At 41.2% G+C, this 20,384-nt stretch overlaps 1 protein-coding gene across 5 annotated transcripts in view; it reads right to left on the reverse strand.

The window, feature by feature from the left end:
* Window positions 1–20,384, reverse strand: part of ppfibp1b (PPFIA binding protein 1b) — a 166,373-nt gene that overhangs the window by 133,280 nt on the left and 12,709 nt on the right. Inside the window, exon 1 of one of the 5 annotated variants that reach the window (XM_084335482.1) lies at window positions 9,254–9,331. The exons of the other annotated variants lie outside the window; for them this stretch is intronic. The gene's annotated coding sequence lies outside the window, so the exon portion shown is untranslated. Of the gene's footprint in view, window positions 1–9,253; window positions 9,332–20,384 lie in introns of those variants that run through there. 5 annotated transcript variants of the gene reach the window in all.

Raw genomic sequence — 20,384 nt, forward strand, 5'->3', positions numbered from 1 at the left:
CTCCGTCTTCTCTTTAAGTTTAACATTACATAAGGTTCAGTAAAATACTCATTTTTAATTGCAACATATTTTCTAAGTTTAGATTTTTTTCCAAATCTCCACCTTCCACTTATCCTGATGGATTGTTGATAATTTTGTTTTAATTATGTGAACCTTACACTGCAAATTGTTCATAAAAATCATACTAAATTATTATAATTTTTTTTATAAACAACAGATGTATGTTTATTTTGCAGCAATTCTTTGTCATTGCCGCCATCTTTAGTGTTACATCCCCTCACACTCCAGTTCTCAGGCTGCAGCTGGTTTAAAAGCAAAAGTAAACCGGCTTCTCTGCAGGCTGTGGCTCCAGGGGAGTTGAACGGTTCTGGCTCTGCTAGTTTATTTTCGATCTTTTGGCGCTTTTTTGGTGGACAAACCACCGCACATGTGCACCGTGACTTGTGACTGGAGTCTAGTTCTGCTAGCACACATAGCCTACTGTGTACAGACGGTTTCAAACTGTATTTTAAATTAGAAAGCAAACAAAATAAATGGACAAGAGAAAAATAAATCTCAATTTGGTCAGTATTGTCATTTGGACAAGCAAAGCCATTACTTTAAGTTGCAGGCAAGAAAGACAAGTTTGTCCACTGTTTTAAAACTGCCCTGTTGCAGGTCAAAAAAAAAAAAAAAAAAAACGATTTTCTTTTTATTTCGATATTCGATATCGATTATTAAAATATATCGCAATATTTATCGTTATCGTTATATCGCCCAGCCCTATAACCACATATAGAAACTAACACAAAATATCTACTTTGGCAGAATTACAACCAAAAAGTCAGTTTCAGAGGAATGAACATTTCACATTTCACGATATTAGTGAAAGGGTTAACTGTCTGTAGTGTGGTTGTGAAAGGGTTAACAATTTATCGTGTGGCAGTGAAAGGGTTAAAACAGTTCAATACTTCATTTTATTAGTATTGACACTTTTAGAATAATAGCCTGATGCTGTATTCTCTATGAGTTGAGTGGATGTGTGACCGGAGCAGTGTGTAGTGTGTGTCTGCGTGTGAGAGAGAGAGAGTGCACGCTTTGCATAGTGGGCATGTCAAGAGTGTCGGCAAAGAATTTTCCATGTTCTGGAATTGCCGGTATCATGATACTTAGGCTGGTATCGGTATCGAAGTCAAAATGTTGGTATCGTATCGTGACATCTAGTGATGCACCGATGTGAAAATTGTGGCCGATACCGATAACCGATATTAATATTGCTGTTCTGGCCGATACCGATATTTACCGATGTCGATATCTCTGTATAGAAAACACTTTTTTATGATAATCAAATAAAGAGCTATTTTCCAAAACGCATAATATTTTTTACTTTTGTAACTTATTTTCAGAAATGACTGATATTTTGAAACTATTTAAGGCCAAAACATGTAAAAAGAAGAAAAAAAAGATAATAATAAAAAAAAAAAAAAAAAAAATGTTTTTTTTTTTTCCCCATATCGGCCCTATCTTGATATCGGACCGATACCGATGTGTAAAAAAACGGCCATATCGGCCGATATTATATCGGCGGCCAATATATCGTGCATCACTAGTGACATCACTACATTTCACCTGCACAAACGTGACACACTTACATGAAAGAAGCTACGCCAACACTACGCTGTGTTTGTGCCGAGCCTCAAGGTCCACAGGAGACCACGGAGATAAAACTAGGAAACTGACATGCAAAACTAGGAAATAACAAATGATACAATCGAGATGATTGTGTCTGTCTCCCGGAGATGCTGATAACAAAAGCTTAGACTGATATATCCTGAATCACTGTGTTTGTTCCATGCGGTATGGATACAGGGCACGTGAGAAGTGGACTACTACTAGGGCTGAGCGACAGGGACAAAGACTAATATCACGATATTTCTGACCAAATACCTCAATATTGATATTGCGAGAATATTGTAGGGATGACTATTGATGCTTTCACAAAATAAATGATGATAAATAATCATCAATAATGTGGATATAATGAATAAGTGGGTAAAGGCAAATAATAGAACAGCTAGAACAGTCTGGTGCGTTCAGAAAATTACACTTTACTGTAATGCAGCCTTTAAAACCACGAAAAGACAACACGTTTCCTGCCTTTTTTCTATTGTTTTCAATGGTTTTGTCACACCTCATGTTTTTTTTGCCGTGGACCAATCAAATCAACCAAGGGGAGGGATTAAAAATCGGAGGTATCTGAAGAGAAAACAAATGATCGATAATTGAGGAGAAGCTAATCGTTGTTTATGGTTTTTTTCCATACTGAATGTGATATTATCTGAAAAATAGAACATCTCCAGTGAGCATGAGAATTAAAAAGGTTCTTTTGTATGATTGCATCTGAGAAACAACAATTTTACAGATTTGTCAATGAAATCAACTAATCGTTCGGTCCCCAGAATCTATGACTATTAGTTGACTAAGACTGTCTTTAGTGGAGAACAGACTTAGGCCCCGTTTAGACGAGCGTTTTGTGAACAGAAACCGCAAAAGTCATCTTGCGGTTTCACTTTTAATTTTACGTTTAGACGAGTGTTTTGGAGTGGAATTCTCCGTGCAGACGACGCTGTAACGACGGAGACCCGCTGTCACACGATTGGCGCATATGCCACATGACGTGCTGTGAAGACCCGCCCTACTCTGCCTCTGATTCGCAGACTGTGGATGGGGAATGTGATTGCACCAAAGCAGAGTCACTCACAGACAGTGGGTCCACTCACGGGTCTCACGCCGCGGGACAGATTCTTGTGTATTTAACCCTTTCACTGCCACACGACAGCCGGTTGTGTGATAGTAAAGGGGTAACCTTCTGTCGTGTGGCAGTGAAAGGGTTAAAAGTACTGCCAATGTAGCCTTCAGGTGATCTCCGTTGATATAAGTCAGACATACTTGCTTTGTTTACGTCTCGGCTACTGGCGCATACCTGCTACCTGTGACGTAAGCAGTACGCGCGACCAGAGCCGTGACAACCCTTTCGTCATCGTTTTAACAGATTTATACGTTTTGATAGTTTAGACGAGATCGCAAAGCTTTTGCGTTTCTAGGAATTCCACCCTGGAAGGTAGTCTCACTTTTTTGCGGTTTCACCCCGTAAAAACGCCGTTTCCGTATAAACGAAAGGCACATCAGCAAAAATATTTTTGCGGATTCACCTGCTAGCGTTTCCGTCTAAACGAGTCTAGCAACGTTCGAGACAGGGGAGGGGAGAATTGAAGGGAGAATTGGCGAGGCGAAATTGGGATGGGAGAAAAATGTAAAAATGCTAGAAAAAGTGTATATAAAAAAAAAAAAAAAACATAGGCTGAAGTTTCGGCACTGAACCGACATGGTGAACTCTTGAGAGGTCACCCAGTACAGCAGAGAATCATCTGAAGCTGTGGGCAGCTTTCTGGCAGCAGTGACTGGCGATAAATCATTTCAAAGGCTCCCCCCCAGAAATTAGGCCCATGCTGCAAGCAAGCCTCCCCAATAATCTGGTGTGCCTAAAAAGAGACCATGTCTTGCTCAAATTTTTTTTAACTTTTTTTATGATGGGTTTAAAGAGGAATTACTGTGAGAGCAATGTACATTCAAAAGCATCAGCTAAAGAGCAAGAGGCTTGGCATGGCTTTCCCTAAACAATGGTATATAGGGGCGGCGTGTCACTATGACAACGCACTACTATGACAACTTGCCACCATGACAACGCACCACTATGACACTGCACCACTATGACAATGCGCCAGCACCACCATGTAAAATAAATAATAATACAAAAATAAAAAGAATAATAATAATGCTGTCCTCTGTTCCACTGTGTGTGTATGTGTGGTCAACATTAACTCATTCAGCGCCAATCACGAGAAAAGTCGGGTTTTAATCGTTATTTCTTTTATTAGCTATATCCATTAATTTTTCATCCATCCAGCCTGATGTTATCATTGGGAATGTGTCTGAGCTCGCAAAAGGGCAAATACCGGGGAGCTCCCGTAGCTCACCGCATATCTCGGCGCTATTTCTGCGTCGGGGAAAACCGTGCTCGTCACGGATCTGGGGTACACAAGTTCGATTCCCGGACCCGCCGTATTTTCTCAGAGTGTCTTCCCCTGCTCTACATCCCATTTCAACCTGTTTCTGTCGGTCATGCTTGACCAGAAAAGCGATAAACGCTAAAAAATAAAGTAAAAAAAAAGGGGGCAAATACCGCGGCGGCCTACGCCTTCCAGCCGGTATTGCACTGCATTAGAAATGATGTAGTTTCTTTTCTGGGCCGATCTGAGCTGTGCAGACGGGGTTTAAATACTCCGGCAGGATGAGCGATTACAACAATACATCTGCGAGGCTGCCCCCCCCCTTCATATGCAATGCCGGACAACATGGGACGGACCTCCACAAGCAGTATTTGGAATGGCCATCAGATAATTGGAATTGAATTGAATTGAATTTTTTTTGCATTACATCAGAGACAAGGTAAGAACACTATATATCAAATCTTGCGTTGATCTGATATTTCTTTCTCCCGTGATCGAAGCTGTCTGTGTGGACCGTGTTGTGCTTTTTACCATTGGTGGCAAGAGGGGGGGGGGGGGCATTTCATGTATGCACGAGGAGACATAATAATGATAATCTAACGTTGATTTCAGGAAGATTCGATAATCAGGTGAAAAATGACAACGTGTTTAGTGGATTTCACTAAAACGTTATTATCACATCTTTTCCTGGGATTACTAAGAATCACCAAAACTATACTCATATTCAAAACGGTATAAAACGGAAATGTACGGATGAAAAAACAATCAGTTTTTTGCATGTTGACCAGAAGCAACTCACTGATAATCGACGGTGTTATTAGACCCATAGCTATAATATAAGATATATTTTAAGCACTCGCAAATTTCGCAGTCTCCCCATTGATTAAAGCGATGGCGTTCTAGCCAGAAGGTAGACAGCGACCCCTGGCGCTGAAAGGGTTAAGCTATTGAGCAACCTTATAAATAACTTATTTGGAGCTTCACTTGTGTTTGCTATTCTATTGAAATTATGTTTTAAGCTGCAGGAAATTACAGCAAATGGCTTTCTTTATTGCAATTTCTTTTGCCTGCGACACGGGGTCACAGCCCCCCTCTGGACCACCCCCTAATTCCGACTCAGCAGCAGCTTGTTTGAAAACCCTGGGGGAAAGCCTTGCTTGACATCATATACAGAACTTAAAAAATTATACACTCAGGAGTCAGAGCTGAGTGTGTACAGGTGTGTACCTAATGATGTTATATTACAGAAAAGAGCGGTAAGAATTATTCATGAAGTGCATTCAAGAGAACACACCAACAGACTGTTTATTAAGTCAGGACTTATGAAACGTCAAGATATAATTGAGTTACAGATATTAATAGTTATGTGAATAGATATCATTACAGATATCATTAGTTATGTAGATATATCATTAGTTATGTACATATATCATTAGTTATGCACAGATTCCATTAGTTATGTACAGATATCATTAGTTATATTAGTATATGGGGTGGAACGATACGCATTCTAACCGTACACCGTTCGGTAGGGCTGGGCGATATGGCCTAAATATGATATCACGATATTTTCTGACCTTTCTGCGATACACGATACACATCACAATGTTTTTCTTTTTTACCCCAAACAATTCATTATGAGGCTTACCAAGACAGTATTTGAGTTTGCAAGCTAACATTAAAGACAAAATAAAATACCCATGCATTTAGCATTTTTATATTATATATTAGATTTAGATTATTAGATTATATATTGCATATATTTAGCAATGAGATATTATATGATTTAGATATGAAATATGATGAATTGAAAATGGGGGACCCTGATGTAAACAAGACTAAAGTCTTTCTCTGGTCTGCATCCCCTTAACAATTGTATGTATTGAGCTGTACTGTACCCATTCTGCAATATGTTAATAAAGTTTTAAATCAATCAATCAATAGCATTTTAGCATTTTTATGAAACTACTGTATATATGTATGTCTCTAAATGTTTTGATGAATTGAAAATGGAGGACCCTTATGTAAAAAAGCCAAAAGTCTTTTTCTGGTATTCATCCTCCTGTACTGTATTGTACCCATTCTGCAACCTTTTAATAAAGTTTTCATTCGTTCATTCTGACGGAAACATAATAATTTTGATTGACAGTCGAGTCTGCCAATTACGTCACAGCGCTTGCACCCGCCCTGCTGTTCTTAGCACCAATCGGCAAGCGCTATTCATTTTTGACTTCCTGAATGTCCTGTGTGCTGAACATCAACAAAGCTACTAACGTTAGCTCCCCGCGGCCGTCGAGTAGGAGACCAGTGCTCCACAGGATGACTAAATGAGGCATAATGATTTTACTACAACGAATGTTATAATAAAAGCCTTTCCATACATCTGTCTGATTGAAAACTTTATTAACAGACCGCGGAATGGGCATATCTCAGCACGGGCTGAGATATGAACGAGTAATGTGTGGACAGATTGACGCGACACAATCCTCTTGGGCAAAACATCACGATATCCACGATACGTTGAAAAAGTGTATCGTTAATGAACTGTACCCGATATTTCTATAATATCGTCATATCGCCCAGCCCTACCGTTCGGCACAACCTCCACGGTTCCGGGCGTCTGTGTATTGTATGGTTCAGGGGATGCGCAAATAAATAAATAAAAACTTCATTTGGCACGGAGCCGGGAGGCATGAATACTTTACCCAAGGCAGTTGTCCTTCCGCGTTCGGTTTGCGCGCCCTGATTGGCCTCTCAGCGCCCAATCGCGTCAGCCCTACTATCGCTGCACTACTCGCTCAATATACTACTATGCGCTGTGCTCTCTGTCTGAAGCGGAGCGGGGCTCTGTTGTGCTTACACTTGATGTAATACACGATACTAACTAGAGAGATTAGCGTCACATAGCTGGCCTTTTTCTGAAAACCCAAGCACATATTGTTCCATCGCATTTGCCTTTAGTTGATCATGACATCCTCTCTTACCTTGACGATTAAAAAGCCTCCATAATTTAGTAAATAAAGCTACATAGCTAACCAACTAAATACAATACAGTGGTATCCTGAGGTAACGTTAAATACAATGTTTGCTAGTCGAAATGACTGAACACACACAGGGACAAGTTAAACATCAATCAATAAATTTATTCCAACAGGTAGTTTGAGCTGCTTGTGAGCCGAGGTCTTTCTCTCCTCTCCGTTGGAAACTATAGGCGATTGGGCGCTGAGAGGCCAATCAGGGCGCGCAAACCGAACGCGGAAGGACAACTGCCTTGGGTAAAGTATTCACGCAGCCGGGAGAGGTGAGCGCTGGCTGCAGACAGCAGCAGCACTGCAGGTGCTAGTCAGTTTGTGTAAATGGCAAGCGCAATATAAATCAATCTTCATTACGACTTTAAAAACATAGCCATTAACATTACATAGGCCACATCTTGCCATAACGTTAGCAGTTTGTACAACACAACGCACGTTTTTAACTATGGTAACCTGCCAGCTAATACAGCCAATGAAATGTTATCCTAGCTACTAGCTAGCAGAGGAGAAAATGGGAGTCTGAGAGGCAGGGTGTTTAAAGACAATGATAGGTGTTTATTCAACATCCAAGAAGGCTTAACATACAACTGTGTTTACTAACTCCAACCAGGACTATTGCCGCTTTTCCACTGCATGTTATCAACTCCGGTAACGTTAAGAGTCGAGAAGGTCTGTGACGCTAAAATGTCCGTGCGGTCCCCCAACCCATAGATAGTTCCAACTCACCGAATTACGTTAATCCACCACAGTTGCACTCAATATTTAAATAATGTTAGTCTAAATAACTAACTAACTAAATAAAATCCATAGCCATGAAGTGCTTTGAGAAGCTAGTAAAGGGCTACATCTGCTCCTCCCTCCCCATCAACCTGGACCCCCTGCAATTTGCCTACCGCCCCATAGGGGTGGGAATCACCAGTTTCATCACGATACGATACGATATCGATTCTTTGGACAACGATACGATATTTGCCGATATCACAAAGTCTGCCACAATACGATACGATACGATTCAATTCAGGTGCCTGCGATCGATATGAGGCGATATTATGTGCCCATTTAACACAATCAGTCACATTTAGATCAACTAAAAAAAGGCTACGGAAATATCAATTGATGTATTTATTTTTGAGCTCTTCCAGACATTTAAATGAAAAACAATCTATTGTTTTTAATACAAATAGACCTCCTGTTCACTTTTGTTTTTATATATTGAGCTTTAACACACACACACACACACACACACACACACACACACACACACACACACACACACACACACACACACACACACACACACACACACACACACACACAGTCCCCCACAGCCCCCACCCCTCCTCCTTCCAAGTCCCCTCTCCACTCTCCTGTTCTCTCTCACGGTTAGCTGCTTAGCTTTTAAGCAGCCAACGCGACGTTCATTTAGATATTTAACGCGACGTTGGCATAAAGGAATGGCGACGATGCAACGCCTGTTATATGCATTTGACCCGTTGCGGGGAAAAAACTGCACAGACTTATATCGGCTCGCAAAATAGACGCTCTGTAGTGCTTTACAGCAGACGCAAACACTGCTGTAATGTCTACACAGAGTTTCACAATACTGGGCGCCGGCGGATATGACTCGCGGGGATTTTCAAAATAAGAGTATCGCAATATGAATCGATCTTTTTACGTTGCATCGATCCTATTTGATTATTGATAATAGATCGATCTGGATCGATCTGGATCGATGTATTGTCCCACCCCTACCGCCCCAACAGGTCCATGGAGGACGCCATAGCCCATGTGCTGCACACAGCAGCATCACACCTGGACAAGAGGCAGGGGAACTAAGTGAGAATGCTGTTCATCGACTACAGCTCAGCATTCAATACCATAATCCCCTCCAAACTCATAGCCAAGCTCAGGGACCTGGGCTTGAACTATGACCTCTGCCAGTGGGTCTTGGACTTCCTGACGGGCAGACCCCAGGTGGTGAGAGCAGGCAACTGCACCTCCTCATCCATCACTCTCAACATAGGGGCCCCCCAGGGCTGTGTTCTGAGTCCCCTCCTCTACTCCCTGTACACACATGACTGTGTGGCACAGCGGAACAACAACACAATCATCAAATTTGCTGACGACACAGTAGTGGTGGGCCTGATCTCTGCAAACGACGAGAGGGCCTACCTGGAGGAGGTCAAGGTTCTAGCGGGATGGTGTCAAGAGAACAGCCTCTCCCTGAACGTCAGCAAAACAAAGGAGATGATTGTGGACTTTAGGAGGTCGGGGGTCAGTGACTACAGCCCCCTCAGCATCGACGGGGCCCTGGTTGAGAGAGTGAACAGTTTTAAGTACCTCGGAGTCCACATATCCGAGGACTTGACATGGACCACACACATTGACAGTGTTGTGAAGAAGGCACGGCAACGCCTCTACTTCCTCAGGCGCCTAAGGAAGTTCCAAGTCAGTCAGAAGATCCTTAAGAACTTCTACTCATGCACAATAGAGAGCATCCTGAGTGGCAATATCACCTCCTGGTTTGGGAATAGCACCGCACAAGACCGTAGCAGACTACAGAGAGTGGCCCGTTCAGCCAAACGCACAATTGGAGGGGGGCTTCTCTCCAGGGCGCTTGAAGCCTTTTTACAATGCATCAGCGTTTCCGGGTTCCCGTTTTGCGCTCTGATTGGCCAGGTCATGTGACATGAGCGCCAATCGTGGGACGGCAATATTCTACACTGGTTAAGCTTAGGCACTCTTCGAAGTTGGTTAAGGTTAGAGTTTGTCTTAGAGCGTGACGGCAAGTTCTTTCGCCGGTTAAGCTTAGGCACTCTTTCGAAGTTGGTTAAGGTTAGAGTTTGTCTTAGAGCATGGCGATAGAACGCCAGGTAGTTTGCAGGCTATTTCGACACGGAAATGGGCAAACACGCTATTGGGCGCACATGTCACATGACCTGGCCAATCAGAGCGCCGGAAACACGGATGCGTTGTAAAAAAGCTACACGCCTCCAGGGCATTTACAACAAGCGGTGCATGGGCAAGGCTAAGAGAATTAAGACTCGAGCCACCCAAACAACTGCCTCTTTGAACTGCTGCGGTCAGGCAAGCGATACCGGAGTCTCATGGCAAGCACAGAGAGACTCAGAAGAAGCTTCTATCCCCGGGCCTAACAAAAATAATGGTTGGTTTCCGGTTGCCGACCGACCCTGCCGATTTAGGTGCGACCCAATATATTTTATGAGTTTAAAAAAAAAATACGATTTTTTTTTTTTTTTAATAAAGTTTCATAGAAATCTTAGTCAAACATTTAGTATTATGGATATTAAACATGCTGGCAGAGTACATGCATCCATGTTGTTGTGAACATTTTAATTAAATAAAGAAATTCCCTATCCATAGTTGCCGTGGGAAAGAATAAAATAAAGAAATAAAATAAAATAAATTCCCTACCTACCCATGGCCAAACTGACAACCAACAGGAAACCAACAATATTTTGTATTATGCCCCAGGCCATCAGGATGCTCAACGAACAATAACACTATGTAACAACCATCAAATGCACTCACAGCACACACATCCACACGCACACACTCACTTTAAACATACAACTCACTGCAGCACCCACTTTAACCACTTTAGAACACCTAAGCACACTTTATATTTATTGGTAAAGAATTTGCACTACAACCCATACCTCATTACACCTTACTGTAAATTGTACCTAAATTGTACCTCATCCCACTTCTGCTTTGCACTGTATAGTATATTGTATGGTAACTCAGTTACTTCTACTCTACATTGAGCATTGTATACTGAACATTTTTGTCTACGTACTTGACTTCTATTTTATACTTGCTATACTTATTTTATACTTATCTATGTTTGCCTAGCACAGTCTCTGGAGCTAAACAGAAAGAAGCATTTTGTATAAAAGTATTCTGTACTTCTGTATGACAACTAATAAAGAAACTTGAAACTTGAACTTGAATAAATGTAGACAGATAATGTACGTATTTTAAAAATAGAATGAACAGAGCAGTGTTGTTTTGAAACAGTACAGTGTGTGTGTGTGTGTGTGTGTGTGTTAGTTTGATGTATGCTGCAATTTATATTGATGGCCTTCTAATTTGTTTATTTATTTATTATAAATAACAGTGACAGTCCCTTTGATAAGAAATCCAGCCATATTCCTTTCATTGTATTTCAAATACTGCACTTTAATTTCAAGCGGAAAACGAATCTTTCCATTAAGAACTGACAATCAGGGAATTTAAACATTGTTTGACATTGTTTTTTTGTGTTTATATTAAAGAAAGGAAAGTTAAAAGCTGCTATATAAAATGCACCATTTACCAAAACCAGGAATTGAAAATGAGGGCTTCAAATTTATTCTCGAGTTGAAATAAAGACTGAATGAATGAACAAAAAGACATCCTCACATTGAAACGAGGGTACGATCTTGAACTATTAGACAACGCTCGCATGTCCCAGCATTCCCCAGTGGCCTCCCTCACACTTGACATCACTGGACAAAACGCATCTTAGAACAATCAATTAGGCCATTTACCTCAAATATCATCAGCGCGCAGAGCAGGGCCGCTAACGGAACACTGGACGCTCTGTCTTTTGGAGTCGAGTTCAGAACCATTTTAGTGGCCCGGGTTTGGACATTGGCCCAAGCGGCACAGCGGTCCCTTTCACTGAGAGGCTTTAATCAAAAGGCAGTGTGTTGCACATGCATGGATGTCACAAATGCGTGCACGTGCATGTATACATGCGTGCATACACACACCAGGGTTTCCACTCTTTTCGAGAAATAATTTTCCAGGACTTATCCAGGAGTTTCTCTGGACAATCCAGGACAGCACTTTCTCACAAGCGCTTGTATAATTTACCGGTAGGCCTAGTGTCGACACATTTAACCCAGTTTTTATTCCTCCTTTTTTAACGATGCAGGGTTCATGATGAAGTGTCTCACATTCGTTACATGTGACTGCTACGCCCGTCACAAAATGTACGTTTTGTAGTCATTATGGTTAGGATTTTACAGCACTTTAGAAATAAGAGGAGAATAAGCATGAGCTTATTTTTGGTCCAGCATGCCATGGTGGACCAAAAACAAAGGGAGTGTGGTCCAAACATGGCTTGCGGGCCCCAAATTGGGCGGTGCTGCTATAATCCTACCAACAATAGAGTTTCAAACAAAATACACACCTAGGTTTACATAGGGGATAAAATACAATATGTTTTTTTTAAGGTTATTTGGTCGTTTTCCAGGTTTTCCATGACTGGAAATCTAGATCTACATTCACATTTAGTCATTTAGATGACGCTTTTATCCAAAGCGACGTACAAATTCGGTACAAGTCAGCAGGAAGGAAGGTACAACTCTTTCAGCAGAGTAACAATGTTCATCAAACAGTGTTGAAACTTGGGTGCTACAGTCTTGAGTGCATATATAGTAGTAAAGACATATATTAGTAATTTAGTATAGTAGTAGTAGGTAGTAATCTAGTCTCTGAATACCCAGGTTTTACAAAACGAGTGAGAACCCTGACACTAGGGGTGGACGGTATAAACGGTATACGGTATAAACGGTATTAATTTGCTCTACGGTATGGATTTTGACTATACCGTGTAACCGGTAGTGCAGCTCTAAAATAGCAATGACATCATGTAACCACAGCGCGACTATTTCAATCGCATTTGCCCCTAAAAATAGATAGAATTAGTCATAGATAATAGATATGTGCAAACTGGAAAAAGTTATTTAGGAGGCTTCGCGCAGTGGGCGTGTCAACACGCAATTGTCATTTCATAATAAACACATATCACCGCGGCGCACAGCAAGTTTCAATTTCAGTTCCTGGCATTTTTAACCAGTGGAGAAAGGTAAGAGATGTCCCTATCGTTTTTCTTATATGAATTATTCTACATTAATAAAACATACCTGGTGATCAACTACAGTTTGCTGTAAACATTATGATATGCTTGTAGTGTTATGATAACGACGGCTGCAGCGGGAGGACGGCGGCAGCAGTGGATTTGCGAATAGCATGCAGCTGCAGAGCCGCAGAGCCAGCGGCGCTTTCAGGTCAGGTCCGCTCAACAGCGCCCCCCCACCCAACGGCTGAAAGCTGTGACCAGACCTGAAAGCGCCGCTGGCTCTGCGGCTCTGCAGCTACATATGCTTCTAGCAAAATCCAGCATCCAGCCCGGCTGTTTGCAATGGGAGCAGCACGGACTCGGGACTTATTTTATTTGGAATATAATGACTTTATACACAAAAGTAGCCTAGTTTTAAGTTAAAATATTATAAATCTACATGCCTTGAGGATGTCATTCTTTATATAGCCTGCCTATCAGGCAAAAAAAATTATTCTAACGGAAACACTGATACCGTGATATATACTGTTACCGTCTATGCTTCAAATTATACTGTGATATAAATTTTAGACCATACCGTCCACCCCTACCTGACACACACACACTTTTTCCTTTAAAAAGGCTGCTTCCGATCCTGGGAGGGCCCAACACTAGGGCATAAGCACCATTCACTAAAAATCTTTATTGCAACCACCCACGCATCTCACACTGTCATTTACAGCATTCCTGTGGTCAAATGTTCCTTTATTTGGAAAATAAGTACACATTACAACGTCGGGGTTTTCACAGAGCACGGTGCGCGGCACTTAATCAGTCGTTCCACGGTGCGCTTCAGGGACATTTGGAGCCCCATGACGACGGGGCGGAACTGAGCTTCTCTTAAGCCGTCCGTTCTGGTTCCCGGTCCTCGAGGAGTGGGTTGTTAAAAAAAAAAAAAAAGGCCTGGGTGGTAAATTAGAATCCAGCTGCTCTTTTCAAAACCTGAGAGATTACAGTGCTGAGTTGACTTTTTAAGAAACGTCTTCCGTGTTTAACACTTTGAGTCCCAACGACGAGATTTCTCGTCCTAACTCGCCATGCGTTCAGTGCCAATGACGAGTTTTCTCCGTATTTAATCGTTATTTCTTTTATTAGCGATATCCATTCATTTTTCATCCATCCAGCCTGACGCTATCATTGGGAATGGCTCTGAGCTCGAAAAGGGCAAATACCGCCGCCTATCGTCTCCCGGATGGTAATAGACATCATTGGATTGGACTGGATTGAGTGGCCATGTGCATCAGAAAAAAAGTCCGGTCCAGGGTTTTCCCATCTCTGGCAAGCAGTGTCGTGTTACCAGATTGACTGAGGACCCTCAGAGCAGCGTCGATTATGTGTTTTCGGACTATAACGTTGGATCAATAAACGCGGCGATCAGGAATTGGATTAATCTTTTTGCAGAACATCTGATGTGAGGTAAGGACTCTATTTTACCAGTATTGGGTTAATCAGATGTTTTCTTCATAGCGATCACAACGTGTCTGTGTGTGTGTGTGTGTGTGTGTGTGTGTGTGTGTGTGCGTGTATGACGTTAGCGCTGACCAGGTCATGGATAATAGATTTTTCAGCCCGCTTCTCTAGCGTGCATAAGTACACATATACTATCGATAATCTAGCGTTTATTTGAAAACTATTCATAAATCAGCCGAAAAATTACAACATGTTTTGTGTATTCCACTAAAGGGCTATCATCACGGAATTTCTCTGAAATTACTAGAACTCTCCGAAACTATACTCGTATTCAAACCGGTATAAACGGAAATGTACCAATGAAAAAACAATCCGTTTTGTACATGTTGACTGCAAGAAAGTCATTGATAAGCGAGTGGTGTTTTAGACCCATAGCCATAATTTAAGATATAGTTTAAGCGTTCGCAAATATCCCCGACCTCCCATTGACTAAAGCGCTGGCACTCAAGGGGTTATCTGGGCAAAGGGGCGTGGCACCCAATGTGTTAAAGTTGGGGAAGGTTTTGACATAAATCCCTGAAATGACTCCAAGACACAGAAGTAGGTGCTGTCCCGTTTATAATTTTGGGGGGGTAATCGAAGCTTCGCTCTTCACCACGCGCAAAGTGTCATTGTAGCAGGTAAACCGAGAGCCACGAGGTACATTTTCTGGATATAAAAAAAAACTAAACAGATTTTCAAAGTGAATGTTGGATTATTATTATTTCTAGAAGCTATTTCGTATGATGATGTAAGCTAATATTTGGAGTGGTAAGAAAAATATTGGCATTGATTAGTGATTACCATTGTAGCGATTGAAGCATTTGAATCTTGGCACAGATTAACATTGCAGTGATTGAAGTGTTGAAGCATTTGGGTCGACCCTAAGCAAAAGTTAGACATTTTGATTCCAGAGTTTCCCGTAACCTGTGTATGATCAGGAGACTTGGATACCACTTCATCACAGCTAATAACAGTTCAGATTCAGAGTCCTTGGCGGCTACGTGGCGCAGTGGGCAAGGCGCTCGCAACGAATGCTGGAGACTAGGCTCGAACAGGATGCCTCCTGTTCGAGCCCCGCTCTCCACATTGCTTTCAGTTTAGCTGGTCGTCCACAGTAATACACATTGGCCGTATTACGTGGGAGGGAAACTGATGGGTGGGGATCGGGCGTTGTGGACAGCGACTCCTACAGGTCGGTTGGTGCGCCTGCACAGTAGAATCAAGAAGCGTCGGGGCGGGGCCCCTCCAAAGCCCAGACCCCCGACGCTGAAAGATCGAGCCGCGCAGGTGAAAAGATGCGACGGCTGTTACCTCGAGTATCGGAGGGGACTCGTGCTATGTATGACTTAGTCCACATTGCAGCCGGCTTGTGGGAGGCAAGAAACAACGTTCAAAAGACAGGGGAGGGTTGAATTGGACGATATGAAAATTGGGATGGGAGAAAAATAGAAAATGGGAGAAAAGGTGGATAAAAAAAAAACAGTTCAGATTCAGAGTCCTTCACTTTAAGCCACGGCTGATAACAAGTAAACATCTGATCCATTCCTTCTACCAAACACTGTAGAATTAGACCTTTTTGTGTGTGTGTGTGTGTGTGGAGGGGGGGGGGGTGCTTCTATGTTCTATGCAGTTCTAAAAATGCAGAAGATCAAGTTGTTTTACTTTGATTTATGACATCTCTTAACATATGGCTCTTCTTTGTATTGTATTTTTAGTGTTGGGGGGAAGTTCTCCAGCGATGATGTGAACCTGGCTTCACAGCCTGATATCTGATACATGCCAAGTGTATGAGATCAGTACTGCCCTACAAACACAACGTGTAACTTCTGAACCGTGTGCCTTTGTACACGTGTATGCACATAATGCTACATGTGTATTTATACCACTATAATTGTACCTCTCTACATGTGTATTTATACCACTATATGTACCTCTCTACATGTGTATTTATACCACTATGTGTACCTCTCTACATGTGTATTTATACCACTATGTGTACCTCTCTACATGTGTATTTATACCACTATATGTGTACCTCTACATATGTATTTATACCACTATATCTGTACCTCTACATGTGTATTTATACCACTATATGTGTACCTCTCTACATGTGTATTTATTATACCACACTATATCTGTACCTCTACATGTGTATTTATACCAGTATATCTGTACCTTTCAACATGTGTATTTATACCACTATATCTGTACCTCTACATGTGTATTTATACCAGTATATCTGTACCTTTCAACATGTGTATTTATACCACTATATCTGTACCTCTCTAAATGTGTATTTATACCACTATATCTGTACCTACTACCTCTACATGTGTATTTATTATACCACACTATATCTGTACCTCTACATGTGTATTTATACCACTATATGTAGGCCTGCCGCGATAAGCAATAAATCGATTAATTGCTGCGATAATTAAAATGAATGCAATGATTTTGACGGGCGCGATTAATTGCTATTTGCGCGTTTGTTTTAATGAGGCGGAACCAGTGCCGCTTGTCAGTCACTGTCCGTGTTGGGAGGCGGGTCGCTGACGTTACTAGAGTACAGCACGGGAGCCCCGTGGGGCAACGCCACAGCTTAACTACATTTCTCAATAGTGTGGCTCCTTTTAACCAAGTAGCATTATTTGTAGTGTAACGTTAGCTATTTTTAGACCCAAGTAGTTACTCGCTACTGCCCGGAGAAACTGGACTGCTAAATAAAGATGAAAGATAGAGCTTTGATTCTCATTCCATGCTAACAACATTAGCTAACAAACGAAATACAACGTATAGCATAGCTACAAGTACAACACAGAATAACGTTAATACAATTACATGCATCATTGTTTACAATGAACGGGTGGGGCTGGTCAAAGGACTGGACACGGGGACAAGTTAAACATGAATTAATTTATTATAACACTCCGGTAGTTTCGAGTCGTGCTGCAGTGCCTACGCACCACAGCTATTCTATTATATACTGCTTTGACGCTTCCTCCTCATCGTTGATTGCCTGTAGTAGCTGCATCTAACGTTAGTAGCTAACGTTAAAACTAACCTAAAGTTAGTTGTTCACCAACAATCTCAACATTTGTTATTAGCTCAAAAACAACCGGACGAGACATGTTGTCGGCTCATATGTTCTGCTTAGGATAATCGCAACAATACTTCCGGTCCGGTCGGTGGGCTTCAAAATAAAAGTCTAAAACCGGAAAAGACGGAGCGGTGGGCTTCAAAATAAAAGTTTTGGGAAATAAATTTCTCAAAAAAAATTCTCTAACCGGTCGCAATAATATCGCTTATCGCGATATTTTCGGGGGCAATTAATCGCCCAGCAAAATGTGTTATCGTGGCAGGCCTAACTATATGTGTACCTTTCAACATGTGTATTTATACCACTATATCTGTACCTCTCTAAATTTGTATTTATACTAGGGCTGGGCGATTCTTGCTAAAATGTGAATCACGATTTTTCTCTCTAAGAATTGAGATCGCGATTCTCTCACGATTCTTATTTTTTCAATAAAAAAGAGAATTTAAAAAGTAAAGTAAAAAGTTAAAAAAAAAATTATAAATGTAATGTTTTTTTTTAATAAAAAAATATCGTCATAACTTAGAAATGAGATTGCATAGGTCTATGAATCGAGATCGTGATTTTTTTTCGATTAGTTGCCAAGCCCTAATTTATACCACTATATCTGTACCTCTCTAAATGTGTATATACCACTATATCTGTACCTCTCTAAATGTGTATTTATACCACTATATCTGTACCTCTCTAAATGTGTATTTATACCACTATATCTGTACCCCTCTACATGTGCATGAATGCCGCTACATCTCTATCCCTAAACGTGTATACTAATACTACTATAATAATAATACTACAAAAGAAAAAACTATAGTAACTGAAGTTAAGGCTGTTTGCCTTTGTAGGGCAGAGTACATGCTAAATGTGTGAGATAAGGATCATTTTGATATTGCTCAAAGTCTCACCCTTATTCCCATGCTCTACGTGATCTAACAAAGGAGCCCAACGCCAGCAGTATTGATAGGCATCAGGTTAGGACGACATGTAGACAAAGACTTCTTGTCAGGCCGCTTCTTTATTTACAAATGCCCTGATGTAAGCTCATGCTCAAAGACGTTCTGTAAAAAGAGTGGGGAGTGGAATAGACTGACGTGAGAGGATGCTTTGGTTTTACTATGTTACTAAACTCAGCATAATCTGGGGAGACCTTCACTTCCAAGACCTCAGCAGATTTGACCCTCAATGCCGTGAATAACTGAATCCTTCAGACAAAGAGCCAATGCTCCATTTTCAGAGGAACTAGGGCAGGTATATGGCCAAAATATCATATCACAGTATTTTTCTTAGGTTTTGACAGTATTTGATGTTATTACCAGTACAAATTTCAATGTGATATGTACAGTATGTTATATTTCTATATCATCCTGTAATACAATTGTTACGGTGCCACTGCATTCAAAATGGTATTTTCTTATTTCTTTTTTAATATATACATTTAATATGTATATATTGTGGATGACGGTGTAGTAAAAGTCCATACCTTTGCATGGATCTGTGATGGTAGGGCTGGGCGATATAACGATAACGATAAATATCGCGATATATTTTAACACTTTGGCTGCCGGAAAACGCCTAAACACGTCATTCCCGGCCATGCTCAAGTTGCCGAAGACGCTTTACAGCGTCTTTAATATCAATATTTCAAAAATCTGGGATCGGATTCATATTTCCCCTCCGCTGGCCTGAGATCCACCAGGAGGACCCACTGAGCTCTCTGGCGGTTCAGGAGCGCCATCTGGTGGCCGATCGGCGCAATCGCTTAACAGGAAGTGCCGTAGAGGTTGTGCTGGTCGGCCGTATTACTTCCGGGCACTCGCTATAGGTCCCGAGGCTCGATCTCGACACACTACATAGCGATCGATTGCCAATAACTCGATAAACAACATGATTTGGACGTATATACCATTATACAAGCTGGAGATGGACCGGGTAAATCGACATCCCATAATGGTCAAATTTCTACTCTACGATGATCGCCCAACGGCGCGCGGAGACTGGGGTGAGTTTTAGCGTGTAAAATTACCGTCTTCGATACTAACTGCTATTATCAACATTTGACCCACATTAGATGATTGGTATAACGCTGCCCACGGAATTATAAACGCCCCCTAGCCCATCCGGTCAACATCAGATGACGTGTAGTAACTTCTAGAAGTACGTCTAGTTGGAATTTTTTATATCGCGCTGATTGCCATAAAACTGTATTGCATCATCAATATAATGTATTTGGGGCTATAGATCACGTTCTGGAGAAAGCTGCAGAAAGAGATGAAAACATACTTATACATTAGACCATACTTTACTATGAATATGTGAATGAAAGTTTAACGTTGCTACACAATGAACAATACATATAGGACTTTGAATGGGCCCTAATAATGGCAATGTAGCAATAGAATTAAAAACGTTATAGCCCTGCAAAGAAGGGGACTTTCTCTATAGACAAATAGAGCCGGCAACCTACGGTTGATAATGAATTTAACCCATGGCAGCCAAAGTGTTAATACTCGTTATTACATGGCGTTTTCACATTCGCCGAAATGCTTGCTTGTGATTGGTCAATAGCCCCCCGACTGCGGTCATTATTTTTCAATAATGACCGCAGATTTTTCAATAATGACCGCAGAGTAGGGGTGGACGGTATGGTCTAAAATTTATATCACGGTATAATCTGAAGCATAGACGGTAACGGTATATATCACGGTATCATCGTTTTTGATAAAATTTTTTTTTTTATTTTATATACTTTTTTTTTTTTTTTTATAAAATATATATATTATATAATTAGACGTGTACGTGTATTAACTGCGAGACATCGCCACCACGCAACAAGCTCCACT

The sequence above is a fragment of the Notolepis coatsorum genome (genome assembly GCF_963971535.1).
Source record: "Notolepis coatsorum genome assembly, chromosome: 18".
Classification (NCBI taxonomy): domain Eukaryota; kingdom Metazoa; phylum Chordata; class Actinopteri; order Aulopiformes; family Paralepididae; genus Notolepis; species Notolepis coatsorum.